Source organism: Lissotriton vulgaris, chromosome 3_2 (genome assembly GCF_964263255.1).
Source record: "Lissotriton vulgaris chromosome 3_2, aLisVul1.2, whole genome shotgun sequence".
Lineage (NCBI taxonomy): Eukaryota > Metazoa > Chordata > Amphibia > Caudata > Salamandridae > Lissotriton > Lissotriton vulgaris.
Window position 1 is genome coordinate 295,102,988 of NC_141690.1, and position 16,242 is coordinate 295,119,229.

The following is a 16,242-nucleotide window of genomic DNA, read 5'->3' on the forward strand; positions in this document are numbered from 1 at the left end:
TCAGAGGGCTAAGCACATGACAAGACTCTTAAGAAAAATACGTTAAGTTGCACAAATTACAATGGTGTCCTAGGGGCACGGCAAACCATTTATTTATTTATTTATTAATGACACTTATAGAGCGCGTACAATTACCCGTAGGCGTCTCGGCGCTAAACTGCAATGATGTCTCTCCCTGATCCGATTGTCCAAAAGCATGTTTTACTGATTGAACAACCAGGTCTTCAGTTTTTTTCTAAACTGAAGCAATGAGGGGCTTGTTTTTATATGGTTCGGTAGGGTGTTCCAAAGTTTAGGGGCCGCAATTGAGAAGCGGCGATCACCCCAGGAGACTGTTCTGCAGCGATGAACCACTAGTTGATTGAGTGAAGTAGATCGAAGTGTTCTGGGCGGGTGATAGGGAATCAGTTGCTCTTTGAGGAATCGGGGTCCTTGGTCCTGTAGTGTTTTGTAGACTATGCACAGTGCTTTAAATTTTACCCTATTGTGGGTGGTTAACCAGTGGTAGTTTTTCAGAGTGCCCGAGATAGGTGCAAATTTAGGTTTTTTAGCCAGTGCGGGTGCTGCTGCGTTCTGCACGGTCTGCAATTTTTTTGTAACTCTATTTTGTGCGTTAAGCAAGAGACCGTTACAGTAATCCAATAACTATGCGCGGGTAAGGTTCGGTAAGGGAGGGAGGCTTACAGATAGGTTTCCTGTTCAACGTGGCGTAAGACAGGGGTGTGTGTTGGCGCCGACCCTGTTCTGCCTGTTTACAAATGGGGTGATAGAGCATCTCTGCAAAATCGCCAACATCGACGCGCCACTATTGAACAACAGCAGGGTGCCTGCGATTATGTTTGCAGATGACACCCTGCTGTTGTCCAAAACGCCAATGGGTCTGCAAAGGATCTTGGATGGGTTTTTGGATTTCTGTAACAAAAGGGGCTTAGAAATAAACCCAACAAAAACGAAATTTATGATTCTAAGCCGCAAACATAAAAACTGCCCAAACCCACGTTTAGGGCACACACCTCTGGAGCGAGTTAATGTGATTGAGTATTTGGGCATAACACTTAACCACAATTTAACTTGGTTGCCGCATAAAACAAAAGCAACCACTAAACTAATCCAGAGGGCGGGTGCTATTACTAGAATCGCTAACAAATCCCCCTTTCGTCCACTGGCCCCTGCAATACAAATTTATAGGGCCCAAGCGCGGGGTGGCATTATATACGGGGCTGAACTCTGGGGCCACACACCCCTCCATTCCATTCAAGTTGCGGAGAATAACTTTATTAGGCAGCTGACGGCTCTTCCACTAAGTACACCTCTACTCCCCCTGAGAATGGACCTGGCCATACGCCCAATTAGCGAAGAAGTGAGCCTTAAACCATTGACCTATTGGAGACGTCTGTGGAGCAGCCAAGATTTGAGCCACTATAGAACTGAGCTGCAAGAGCTTCTTAGATCAATTTCTGCATCCAAAATTCAATGGCTCAAGTACATTAGAGATATGTGTTTGACTCTTGGAGTCCCAGAACTATGGAATGATCCACACGCAACATCGCTAAGGCTTCCCAGGAAAGCACTCTCCAAACTTTTTTATGGTTTTATGCTTCAGAAAACTATCACCTCAACTCGAGAGGGTTCGCTAACTGATACATTCATTAAAATAAAGGACATCTACAGTTTTGAATATGTCCTCGATGCAATGTCCCCTGTACATGTTAGGAAAATTTATTTGCAGTGGAGATATGGTTCTCTACCCCTGAGGGCGCTTACAAAAAATTGGGATGAAAAGGATGCTTCACCCAAATGTCCAGCTTGTAATTATAAAGTGGAAGATGACGTTCATGTAGTTCTATTCTGCAAAGCCTATTCCAACATCAGGAAACTTTGGCTAAAACCACATCTAAGGAACATGGGCTTTCGAAATTATGCCCCAGCCTATAGAGTTCTCAAAACTGATCTTTCACCTCTGACAGTATTTGTAATGGCTAAATTTTTAGCAGCTATGTGGAGAGTACGCGCAAGACTTTTAAGAGACTGCACTGTGCCGTGAAAAATTTTTCTTAATACATTTATGAACTAATCTGCAATAGTGGGATTGAATGTGTTTTAAAAAGGTATTTTTTAACATGTTATGGTTTTAAACCACCTCTTAAATACTGTGATGCTGTTGTTTGTATATCTTTTATGATCGCATAGATCGAAATAAAGATTTTTGATGATGATGATGATTGAACAACCAGGTCTTCAGTTTTTTTCTAAACTGAAGCAATGAGGGGCTTGTTTTTATATGGTTCGGTAGGGTGTTCCAAAGTTTAGGGGCCGCAATTGAGAAGCGGCGATCACCCCAGGAGACTGTTCTGCAGCGATGAACCACTAGTTGATTGAGTGAAGTAGATCGAAGTGTTCTGGGCGGGTGATAGGGAATCAGTTGCTCTTTGAGGAATCGGGGTCCTTGGTCCTGTAGTGTTTTGTAGACTATGCACAGTGCTTTAAATTTTACCCTATTGTGGGTGGTTAACCAGTGGTAGTTTTTCAGAGTGCCCGAGATAGGTGCAAATTTAGGTTTTTTAGCCAGTGCGGGTGCTGCTGCGTTCTGCACGGTCTGCAATTTTTTTGTAACTCTATTTTGTGCGTTAAGCAAGAGACCGTTACAGTAATCCAAAGAGGTCAAAACCAGGGAGGTGACTAATGTTTTGGCTGCTGAGTCTGGTAGATAGGGAAGAATTTTTCTTACCATTCTGAGCTTAAAATGGGCATTGGCTGCCACCTTGTTTGCGTGGGCCATGAGATTGAGCTGGTCATCAAATGTTACTCCTAGGTTTCGGACTTTGACCGTGGGACAAGGAGGAGTACCTAGGGCCGATGGCCACCAGGCTGTAGACCAGACTGGTAAAAGATTACCAAAGATGACCACCTCCGTTTTATCGGAGTTGAGCTTAAGGCAATTTTTTGCCATCCACTCACCGGTGGCAATCATCCCTCCTTGGAATCTCTCTGCCACCTCCTGTCCATCACCCTTTATGGCCAACATCAGTTGAGTGTCGTCGGCGTATGAGGTCAGGCTCATCCCATATGCCTTGATGACACTGGCAAGGTCCGACACGTATATATTAAATAGTGTCGGACTTAGGGATGAGCCTTGGGGAACCCCACACGGTAACGACAAATCAGCTGACTGGAAGGGGCCCAATGTAACCGCCTGGGTTCTGTTGGCCAGGAAGGAAGCAAGTAGGGCCCTAGCAGTAAGCTGAATACCCATCCTTTCGACACGGTCGACCAGGATCTTGTGGTCAACCGTGTCGAAGGCTGCTGATAGATCTAGGAGAACAAGCAAAGCTGTTCCTCCTTGATCGCGGATGGCTCTTATATCATCAGCTGCTTTAATGAGAGCGGTTTCCGTACCGTGATGTTTACGGAAACCGAACTGGGTGTCATCCAGCAGGTTGTGACTTTCAATGTAGGCCGATAGCTGCTGGTTCATAGCCTTTTCTGTAACTTTGGCTAAAAAAGGAAGGCTCGCTATGGGGCGGTAGTTTTTTAATTCACCTTTATCTAAACCGGGCTTTTTGAGCAGGGGTTTGATCAGTGTGTTTTTTAATGCATCGGGATAAGTTCCAGATGTCAGTATCGTGTTACAGACACAGGTAATAATGGGGATAACTGTGTCTGGCACCATGGCGATCACAGAGGTTGGGCATGGATCCAGAGCAGAACCAGCTTTGATCGAGATTACTATGCTCTTGATTTGGTCAGTGGTGAGGGGTGTAAAACTGGACATGGTGATTTTTGGAGTGATCATGGGGATAGTAACACTACTGCTGGCCGGATCTGAGTTGAAGGTTTGGTAAATGTCATTGACCTTTGCGAAAAAGAACTTTGATAAGTTATCACATAGTGCTTGTGATGGGGGTGGATTAAGATCGGGGGTATTTCCAGAGAGAGTTTTGGCGAGGTTATATAACTGTTTACTGGAGTTTTTCGCAGTCTCTATATGGAGTGTGAAAAAATGTTTTTTGCCGCTATTATCATTACTTTATAGGTAGCAAGAGCTTTTTTGTATTTTTCCTTATTTTCGCTGTCATAGGTTCTTCGCCAGTGCCTTTCCCTGTTCCTAGTTAGTTGTTTTTGGATTTTTAATTCTTTTGTATACCACTGAGCTTTAGGCAAATTTCTGTTTCTTGAGATGGATTTGGTAGGTGCCAGCTGAGTCGTGGCTTCGCCCAGCCATTTCTGGAATTGGTTGGTCGCGATATTAGGATCGGTGGATAGTTCCGGGCTGGTGTTATTAAGAAGCAATGATAGGTCATTGGGGTTAATGTCCTTCCATGCTTTGAAAGTGCCGGTTTTCGATAAAACAGCCTTTTTTCTCAGAGGACCTTTAGTGGTGAGGCTGCTAAGAATGACTGAGTGATCTGTCCATGTCATGGGGAGAACCGAGGTTATACAAAGTTCTTCCACATTTGTAAAGATTCCATCCAGCGTATGGCCTGCCTGATGGGTAGGGGTCGTGACCACTTGTCTGAGGCCCATTATTTCTAGATCTGATATGAGGGTAGTAGTATCCCTATCACTGAGTTGCTCCAGATAGAAGTTGAAGTCACCCATAATAGTAATGGAGTCTTCTGTGACTATAGACTCAGTGATGTTGCTTAAATCATTAAGGAATGCAGATCTGGTCCCAGGGGGTCTATAAAGAAGTATTCCTTTGAAGTTATAGGTGGAAGACAATTTTATATTAAAATGCATGGCTTCGCATGAGATGGTGGGAATCTGTGAGAAGCGGACCTCAAATTGGTCTCGTGCTATGATGGCTATCCCACCTCCTTTCCCTTTGGGCCTGTCCTGCCGATAGGCACTGTAGCCTGGGGGAACTGCCGTTACATAGTCAGGGGCAGAAGCCTCATCGGTCCATGTCTCTGTGATGTAGAGAACATCTAAGTTGAGGTCGCCGATGAGATCAGCTATTTCCTGGCAATGTTTGCTCAGGGAGCGCGCATTAATAAGTGCCATGAAAACATGCGTGTCAATCTCAGAAGCTGTGGAATTGACAGCGATAGTGGAGTTAACAAACTCGGGCGCGAAGTTACAATGTGGGAATGGTGTATATTTCTCCAGAGGCACGATCGATAGATCGTATTTGGTGCAGAGCGGAGCGTGGGAAGGACACGTAAATGTAAGTAAATGGTATAAGGAAATCAATAGGAGGAATGGAGCTGTCCAGAGGCTGTAGGATCGCTGGGACTACACTATCCTAACCTGAGGTAAATAATAGGAGGCCCACGGGACGCGTGTGCAGAGTGTGAACTCACACGCGAGATGCGTAACAAAGTCAATGGACAGTACAATTTACGAAAAGGTAAGTATTAGACAGTTCCGACTAGCTAGGCCTAAAATGACTGGAAATCTGGACACGAGAAGAGTCAATCTGCCCTTGAGCACCGAAATGCTCTTGTTACCTCACCCACGGGCTGCAGGTGCATAGGTGTCAAAGTGTGTCGGGTTTCCGCGTTGAAGTCTATGGAGCCTGGAAGAAAAGATGCTGCAGGCAGCCAGAAGGAAGATGAAGACCTGACAGCAGAGTGGACAATGTTCACAGTCACTAGCCAGTGACTGGAGTGGAACCAGGAAGGAACCAGATGCTGTTGTCGCAATCAGGTGAAGAGTGGACTTTTGACTGAGCCACGTGGACCAGGAGGTGTCTTGGATGACCAGGATGGAGGCAGGAGCTGTCCCACGCAGGCTCTCGCTGTCGGCGGTGTTGGTTCCAGATTTGGCGTCAACAGGCCTTGGCAAAGGCAACCCACGCGGTGAGTGGAAAAGGCGTCTGGTGCGGACCAGGAGGGTACGGGGTGCTTCTCCTTTGCAGGGAAGCAAGGGCCAGTCTGGAGCAACCAGACCTGCTGTGTTGATGTCGTCGATCGTCGTCTAGGAGGCCACTAGCCAGCCGGCGAGTGACCAGACAACGCGTCGAGCAGCAATCAAGCAAAAGGGCCCCACGCAGATCTTGTGGATGCTGGGGGGCTGATCTCCTGTGCAGGAGCTGCTCGGGGCTGGGGATTCTCAATACCCAAAGCACTTCGTTGAGGATGCCTCTGAAGTCGTGCTGGAAGCAAAGTGCAGTTTCTCCAAGATGGCCAGTCCCACGTGTCTCATCGCACCCACGGATCTCAGCTGTGCTGCAGATGTAGATAGAGGTCGGAGAGGTCTGGAAGTCCAGGTCTCGTCGGGCTCTGAAGTCTGGATCCACTCAGGAAGATGACAAAGTGAACCGCTGGAACGCTTGAAGGTGCCTGCTTGTGCAAGGTGGTCACTCCTTGGCCACAAGGGAGATTTCTTCAGTCTTCTGTGGAGCAGAACGTCGAAGTCCAGAGTTTCTTCTTGTAGAGTTTCAAATCAGGATTAATCTAATTTGGAATGGGACCAGCTCCTACCTTTATTCTCCTAAAGGGGGCTGTACTATGACTAGGTCCCTCCTATGGGTGGGACCAGGAAGGGGGGTGGTTACACCCCTATCTTTTATCCGGTTTCGTGCCAGAGCTGGGGCTGGAGTGCCCCAGCAACTGGTTTGAACCGGTGTATGCACAGGGCACCTTGTGTGCCCCAGGCATGTCTCATTCCTTTCAGGCCTGTCCTACCTAATACACAAAATCCTGTCTGGGGTGGTGCTAGCACCTCCCAAGGCAGGAAACCCTTTGTCCAAGCCTCCCTCGCTGGAAGGACTCCCAGCAGCAGGAGGTCAGACTTGTGTCTGTGGTGGCAGCATCCATTTTGTGATACTGAGGCTCGAGTTAACTTTAACCGGGGTTCACAGTTACATACATGCTGTGTCACTCTAGAAGGGTGGAATGCTACCCCCGTCGCCAGAACTGGCGAGGGGGTAGTATTCCCATTCGTATGACACCTTACTCTACATGTTTTGATAATGCTATGCCAAAGTTAGCAATAACCGCAAGGTTATAATGCACTTAAGAGTATATGGTATAGCGTTATCATGGAAACAGCTAAAGGACTTGGTTCCAAAAGCTGCAGACAGGCTCAGCTCATGCCAGAGCACTATCTCACATAATTCCAAGCACTCTGCCTCCAGGATTGTTAAGGCCTCCCGTAGCAGTGACTTATAGGAGTATATGTGTCCATTTTAGGTTTAGATATAGGTATACTATATCTAAAGGAAAGGGGATTACGCCACCTTTCCCCAGCTGATTGATCAGCCAGTTGTGTCAGATTTGGATGGCCAGCCAGGGGTGGCATATTCCATGCTGCAGCCCCTGGCAGGCCTTGGGTTCACTTATTCCCTGGGTACCTATGGTACACTGTACAAGGACCTACAAGAGTGACCCATTACCAGTTGGTAAATGCACCTAAAGTACATGGATGTCAATTATGAGAGAGAACAGCTAGGCTGTGGGTCTGATTAGCAGGCCCACAGCCAGGGAAAGTTGTAAACCAATGAAGCAAAAAGCAAAAATCTGGGGTGACCATAGGATTGCAGACCCTACTCTCCTACACTCAGACTCCTCTAACCTCCAATTTAAGGGCAATAAAAATGGCTATTAACAGAACACTTCATGAGCTGCGGAAAGATGGGAGCGACAACAACTTAGTGACCAAATCGCGATCACTAAAGTGCAATAAGAACAAAATCTTGTGGCGAATCAAGCAGGAATCCACCAAAAAAACTTGGGCTAAACTGCTCTACGATTCAAAAAACAATAACAGTGCAAGATTTTGGAAAACTGTTAATAAAATAGAGAATCCAAATGCCCCCGGAGTGAACTCCCACATCACTGAGGTCACCTGGGTAAATAATCTGATGAAACACTTTAACGATGAAGTGACAGGCAAGGGTCATCAAAGTCCAGAATTTCTCCAGGCAAACCCAATGGCTCTAAAGCCTCCAGTCAAGGAGTCCGACTTCCCAGGCACGATCGTGCAGTTGAAGGGACGACAAGCAAGATCCAACTTACTGGGCCGAACAACTGCTCCCGCTCTTTGTAGAAAAAAGGAAGGCCGAACAATTCCGGTCCTCCGGGAAGGGTTCAATAATTGCACCAATCTACAAAAAAGGCAACAAGAGCGAGGCTAAGAACTACAGGCTCATAGCCCTTATAGATATAGACGCCAAATATTTTTCGGGGCTTCTCTTAGAAGAACTAACTATCTGGGGGTCAAACAAAAAATGAATCCCTATCAATCAGACTGGATTTCAAAAAAACTTAGGGACCACGACAAACATTCTAGCCCTCTCCCTGCTGATAGAGGCTACAATCAAACGTAAAAAAACATTATATGTGCGCTACATCGAGGAAAACTGTGGGCAAAGCTTTCAAAGTGGGAGGTTGACCCCAAATTACTGAATCTATTGATTTTACTGCATACAGATACTTGGATCCAAATAAAACTGGGGTCCGGCAACTGTCTGTCAAAAGAAATACCGACTACAAAAGGGCTGAAACAGGGGTGCGTCCTCGCACCGACCCTGTTCAACCTATTCATGTCTGACCTTTCCAAAGATCTGGATAACTGCAACCATCACGTCCCAAAGTTAGGGGGTTTTACGTTGTTTAACTTATTATATGCGGACGATTTGATATTCATTAGCCAAACCCCAGTAGGTCTGCAACACCTTATCAATACAACAAGAAAATGTTCCGAAAAGAACGGGCTAAGCATAAATACAGAAAAATCAAAGGTGATGTTATTAAATCAAAAATCAAAAAAACAAGTATTTCAATGGTCTCTTCATGACCATAGAGTGGAAACAGTTAAAGAATACAAATACCTGGGGATAATTTTTGATTCAAAAGGCTCATTCCAGCGGCAAGAAACATCAATAAAGAACAGAGGAATTTCACTGGCCATAGCATTAAAAAGTATTAAAAACAAAATAGCGGGCCCAAACTTAATACCCTTGCTGGACATACTCCGATAACATACGGCAGTGAATGCATGAGAGGGAGTGATGAGGTCACCTTAGATAACGTGGTAAGCAAAACACTGCGAATACTTTTCACGCTCCCTCCGTACACCTCTCCAGCACAGTTAAAGCTGGAGTTCGGCTTACAGAAGCAGCAAATTGCACGCAAGGGCGCATACGCAAAATGCTGGCATAAAGTGAGGAACGCTGAAATAGACTCTCTGAATGCCCATCTTTGGAAAGAGCTGGAAACAAACAAGGACTGCCCCGCAATGGTCTACCTCCAAGCAGCTATAAACTCCCTTGCGCTAAAAGATCTTTGGGTCTTGAGTTGTTCACACAAATGCTTTGAGCGCCTTGTCAACAAATCTGTGAAAATAATCTCCTTGGAAGAAGACAAAGCAGCTCTAACCATGAGGTCCCACGGGTGGTTCGTGCTCCAAGGCTACACCAGCGCCTTACCACAGGCATACCTCAGCACCGGCTTCTCAAGGAAGGTGAAGGAAGACTTTCTGCAGTTGAGGATGGGGGTAATCCCATCAAAAGAACATCTTCCCCCGTGGAAACGCCTGGAGTCCAACCTTAAGTGCGGGCTCTGTGATAACCCAAAGGAGGACGTTCTGCACTTGCTATGTAGCTGCAGGGCTTTAGATAGAGCAAGAAGGAGCCAATTAACACAGCTCTGGACCAAATTTGTGTGCGTACTCGTCGACAAGCTCTGCTGATTAGCTTTAAGGGAGAAGACATCCAATTAGCCTGTAGACTTGTGCGCTTCATGAAAATAGTTAACGCGACCCTAAACCCACTGGCTGGTGACTGAATCTGACTCCTCGAGATCTGCTTTGGTACTTTGGCTCTCTCTTGATAATTAAAGACACAGCAAATTGTAAAAGGCTTTTTATACAAAAGCACGGTACTGTACTAGTTTGCATGGTTATTTCTTTCCTTTTTTAACTTGTTTATTGCTTTTATCTGCTTTGTAAATCTTTTTGATTATGCATCTCCCTCTCTTCTTTTAAAAGAGTCTTTGCAAAGATTTTTATTAATCATGCAATAAAGATTATTAATATTATTATTATCATCTTACCACTATGTCTATGAGAAAATGCTCTTCTGACCTAAAGGAGGAACTGAAGCCATGTAAATTGTATCAAATTTGTTGAACAGTATTGCTGGGTGGAATAAAAGTGCATGGGAAAATAAATTATGGGCGGTAACGGGAATCAATTGAAACCAATCATGAAATTACCTCATCTAAGTATAGTGTGATGACCACTCCTTGTCTTTCCAACCAATCACTGAAGGGGTACACATACATTTGCAACATTTAGGTGTGGTATATTGCCCTCGAAATGGTATAACTAAGTTGAAGTTGAAGGGTTTTGTAAAGCGCTCGCTCACCAAGCGGTTTCTTGGCGCTGCGGACGGATTAGCACTGATGGGGGATAGGAGGTCACTGCGGCGAAAAGGTGAGTCTTTAGAGCTTTGCGGAAGTCCATATAGATGGGGATGGACCTAATGGCAAGGAGGAAGGCGTTCCAGAAAGGGGGGGCAAGGGTGGAGAACCTCATGCCGCCGAGTTTTTTCTTCCGAAAGCGGGGAACACTGAGGAGAAACAGAGTGGAAGAGCGTAGGTCTCTATCAGGCACATGGGCTCTGATCTTAGAGTTGATAAAGTCTGGAGCCATGCCAGCCAGGGCCATAAACATCAGACAGCCCAACTTGAATAGAGAACGCTCCAAGATGGGCAGCCAATGGAGGGTTTTTAGCAGGGGGGTGAGTCGATGGGACTTAGGGAGTCTGTAGATAAGGCGGGCCGCCTGATTTTGAATTAATTGTAGGCGCCGGAGTTCGTAGGCAGGGATGCCTACATACAGGCCATTGCCATAATCTAGGCAGGATAAAATCATTGCAAGAAGGATGAGTTTAAGGGCTGGGGCAGAGAAGAAACGAGAAATCTTTCGAATGGATCTAAGGGAAAGAAAGCATGACGAGACCACAGTACTGATCTGAGGGCGCATAGTAAGATCCTGGCTGACTTTAATGCCCAGAGTTTTCACGGAGGCAGAGGGTAAGGGGGGGGGCCAAGGGAAGGGGGCCAAAAGGCAGAGGTCCAAGGACTGGAAGAGCCACCGGTCAGCAACAACTCAGTCTTGTCGGGATTCAACTTTAAATGGTTGCAATTCATCCAGTCGTAAATAAATGTCAGGGTAGATTGAAACTTAAGAGTAGAATCAGAGGAAGAAGAAAGTTCGAAGATGAGCTGGAGGTCATCGGCATAATTATATACTGTGACCTCCATTTTTTGCAAAGTGGGTATAAGAGGATAGATATAAAGATTGAAAAGAAGAGGAGAGAGAGAAGAACCCTGAGGGACCCCGCAGGGGACAGTGCAGATGGGTGCGGTTGTCTAAAAAGGAGGTGAGCCAGGCCAAAGCGGAACCTCGAATGCCGGCACCCCCGACACGGTCGAGGGATGGAATGGTCGATCGTGTCGAAGGCGGCGGACAAATCGAGGAGGACCAGGGCCTGTGGGGAGTTGATGTCAGCACTCCTCCTGAGATCATCTACAACGGAGAGGACAACAGACTCAGTAGAATGGTATGGGCGAAAGCCAGCCTGATGGGGGGCTAGAAGGTAGTTTTCCTCGATAAAAGCGGTGAGGCAGGTAGTGACTTGGCTTTCCAGCATCTTTCCCAGGTAAGGGAGTAAAGAAATAGGGCAAAAATTAGAGAGGGAAGTGAAATCAGCACCAGGTTTTTTCAAAATGAGAATAACTTTGGCTGATTTGAATGAATCAGGGACTGTTCCTTGAGTGATGGAAGTGTTAAGAAGGGTTAGCGGGGGTTCAAAGCAAATAGAGAAAATCTCCCTCAGAAAGTGGACAGGGCAACAATTGGAGGGAGACCCCGATTTCACCTTCTTAAGCAAAATATGAAAGGCTTCCTCGGAGATCAAGGGGAGTAGGTCAAGAAAAGGAGGGTTGGGCGGTGGCTGAGGGCAGGAAAAAGAGGGAGGAGGCGAGGGAATATTGCATTTGATGGTTGCAATTTTTTCAATTAAATATTTATCGAGGGAATTGCAAAGAAATTGTGAGGGGACAAGTTTGGGAGTGGCTCTGTCCGAGGTTGATAGTTCATGAACGCTGGTAAAGATTTCCTTGGGTTTATTTGCCGCGAGGAGAATCTTAGAAGAGAAGTATTCTGATTTTGCTTGAAGAATGGTCTTTTTGTAATCCCGGAGGGACGTCATATATTGTGTTTTTAGTGTAGGGCAGTAATCGCGCCTCCAATGGCGCTCCACCTGCCTGAGTGGAAGTTTTCGAGCCTAGAGTTTGGGGGTGAACCATCTATTAGCCTTGTGGGAGCGCCATGTTATAACCAATTTAAGGGGGGCCACACGATTGCAGGATGCGGAGAGCCAGCGGTTGATGGCAGTCACCTGAGAGTTAGGGGGGGGCGTCGGTCAGACTGGGGGATGAGGCTGCGAGGGAGGAGCAGAGTGTGGCAAGGTCTGCTCGATTCCAGTTCCGTGTCCAAACATTTTTAGGTAAGGTATGTTGAGATAGAGAAATTGTCCGACTTGTCCGAGTAGCTGACCTGTCACTGACCCAACACATGCTATAGGAGATCGAGAGCAGAGGTGCTGGTAGAGCACTCTGTCAGAAGAATCGAGGTGTTGGGGAAATTATCGATTACCCAGTCGGGGTACTAATTGGCTTTCCGAGAGAGAGGGGTGTGACGCTGGCGTTGCACTTAGCGGAGGTCACCTGTTCTGATCTGCACCTGTCCGTCCTGTGGGCACCTGATTAGACGGGAGCATGGTCCTTATTTGCCCCAGACCGTGGCCAGGATTAGTGATTGCACCATTCTAGGTAAATATAATCCAAGTGGTATGTCCTTGTGCTATTTCCCTTTCTCACCCTTCCCAGATACCGATGTTTAAAGGTGTTACTGTGATTTCTTACAAACTTTATGTCCTACTGATTATATTCTTGCTTGTGCACGGTAATGTAGCCTTTTTATTTTTACCTCAGAAAATCTTTCACAGATAAAGCTTTTAAAACTTTCCCTGAGTCTGTGGTTATTATCGGAAAGTAAATGTGTTTAAATATTGCCTGTTTATTCTAACTCCCTTTTTCGATCCCTAGGATTTATATTAAAAGTGACAAGGATTGGTAAATCATGGTGTACAGGAATTAGTCCTAAAAGGACCTCAAGATACTGATAGGCGAATAATTAGTAATTAAAGGCAGGACTGCTAGTTCACGGTGTGAATGTTTTATGGGCCCAGGTGAATATGGTAAAATTGAGCTAGCGATCCTGCGCGCTCTATCAGCACCATCGCCAGATTACCAATTGATGACCTTAACGCTCTGTTCGGAATATACCAGCATAAACGTTGTTGCAGATAGTCTGGCCCGTTTCCATGAAGGCGCTTTAAATACCAAGCATAATGCTTTGAATAGAGTGCACTTCTTAACCAGCAGCCAGTGGAGTTTTTTTTATCTCAGCCGAGATAGATGCATATTTAGGGATACCAGTCAGGAGTCTCGCTGCCGTATTCTGCAGGATCTGTAATTTAAATTAGTCCTTCTTGGATATTAAGATATAAACTGTTATAAGAGTCCAATCTGGACATTGTTAGCGCTGTAATAACTGTTTTTGAGTGTCTTAGGGGAGCAGTGACAATATTTTCTTACAGGATCTCAAGATATAGGAAGTACATGACGCCACTGTTTTCACCTGGTCCTCAAAGCTCAGCTTGTTGTCAGTCCACACTCCCAGGTGTTTCACTTTCCTGCTGGTAGTGGAAAGAAGCCCTAAAGTGTCCGGCCAGCAGTCAGAGGACCAGAAATTGGGGTTGTTGCCATTGGGAAAAAGCCCACTCGCTGGCTACACAAAATGGCCACCAGCCACAGGGTGACAACAACAAGCAGGAGGACTGGAAAACAAAGAACACATGAAGGCCTATGGAAACTGACTATACAAAATGGACCCAGGCCATATGGCATGGGGAACAATGACAAATGGTGGCCTATGGCAAACACACTCACACATTGGACAGAAAAAGGAGGCATGATAACACAGAACACACGGCATTAATTCAGCACTGCCAAAAATGAAAATGAACAGTGCTAAGGATGTGTACAACAACACACATTCTCCAAAGGCATTAACCCACTTATACACTGTTTGCAGGAAAAAAAATGAAATACCACAAAATACATATTTTGTATTTTAATTAAATGCCACCCATGGTCCAAATGATGTTTCGATTCAACAGACACCACAGAAACTGTTGCTTCATGCATCCATGACTAGTACTGGGCCTACTGGCTGAAAGGCCTATTGGCAGAGTAGGCCACATAGTGAATTAAAAGAATATTACAAAACAATATTAATATGGAGAAAATGTGCTGAACTGTGCAACAATTTTTCTTTACAAAATAGGAACAAATACATGCAAAAAATGACTAGGCCCATGCCGAAACTGCGGACCACCTCCATCACAATACATTTTAAAAATCAATATAAAATAGAAATAAATGTTGATGCATGCCCTCCTTCAAACAAACATAAGCCGTATACAATAGTTATTTAACTTACTTGTGAAATCTCCCAGCGCTAAGAAACCGTAGGTGTACGTGCGCTTCCTAAGTTCCATTTATCATATCATATCATCTCAAATACAATGTCCATAAATCCAATGGTATACTTTTAGTAGACACAAAGAGTTATCCTTCCAGCTCCAAATCAAAATATAAAGTGACCATGAGGTTGATAAAGCACTGAGAGGAGCCTGCAGGACAGGAACAGGAAGTTGGAGACTCTGAAGAGCTTCCTTCCAGTAGGGCTAAAAATATATATATTTTTTTTAAAAGAACTCCTTGCACAAAAAAACAGTGTGAACGATCCATTTGAGAGGGTTTTTTACCCCAAATTGTCATTTCGGAACAGTTTAGATACATCTCAAGGAGATCATCTTCCCAAGGCCACAGCTGCAGTTGATTGCGCTCATTCACAATCATGTATGGCATTGAGGCCGTAGCAATTGCCAGGTAGCAGATTAATCGGCTAAACAAGATAGATAGGAGACAAAAGGAGAAAAGCTTCTAGTTCAGTGCAGTGCTCATCAGTAGAGCTGTCACTTCCCTTTGGAAGGCAAGTGTTGAAGGAATCAGTCTTGTTTCCATAGGTAGGGAGTTCCAGTTTCTCGGGGTAATACCAGAAATGTACGATTGTAGGTTTTCATTTTTTTTTATTTCTTTGGTTTGAGCAGCAATTTACTGGAACTCCTTGACGAAGGGGAGCCACCCAATAGTTCAAGCTCATTTGCCAGGTATAGAGGAGTGTTGAAGTGTAGTGCTCTATGGGTCATACATGCAATTTTTTATTAAATTCTTGACTCAAACTGAAGCCCGTTGAGAGATTTCAGGTCCGGGGAGATGTCGTTAGTTTTCTTGGAACCAGTGATGAGCCTAGTCGCAGCATTCAGAGATGCTCTGAGGGGGGCTAATTTGAGTTTCGGTAGACCGCATAGAGTGGCACTGCCGTATTCTAGTCCTGGGATGACTAGTGATTGCACCGCAGATTTGAAGTCATCTTGGGGAAGGTAGAGTTTGAGTTTCTCAGTTGGAAGTTCGCTCCTTTAGTAGATGCTCTGATGTGGTCTTGCATGTTTAGGTTCCTATCTAGCATAATTCCCAGTGATTTCATGAAATCAATGATGTGTCGTGTGCAGTTGAGAGCGGAGAGGTTTTTCAGATATTTCTCAACAATGGGGGTTATCCTAGTGGGTGAAATGAGGAGGAATTCTGTTTTAAGGTGGTTTAGTTTGAGGTGGTTGGTGGTTAGCCAGTTTAGGGTTTTGTGCAGGGTTCCATTGAGTATCTTGAAATCTTCAGGGGAAGAGATTTTCATGTACAGTTGGGTGTCATCCGCACACATGTGATATTGGATGTTAGATGCATTGAGGATCACAGTAAGTGGTTCAATGAAAGGTTCAAGAGTGTGGGAGAGAGTGAGGACCCTTTGGGCACCCCCAGTGTACAGGGACTGGAGTTGGATAGAGTTTGATTGGATTTGACTTTCTGTGTTCCGCTATTGAGAAAAGAGGCCAACCATTTTAGTACAGGTACAGCGCCTGAGAGCCTTCTCCTACATTCCAAAACGTTAAGTAGATTGTCATGTTTGACAGTGTCAAACGCAGATGAGAGGTTGAGTAGTATTAATAGGCAAGATTCATTCTGGTCAAGCAATGTGAGAGCGCGTCCACTATATGAGTAAAGGCTGTTTCAGTGCTATGGCCGGGCGGGAAGCCCGATTGGA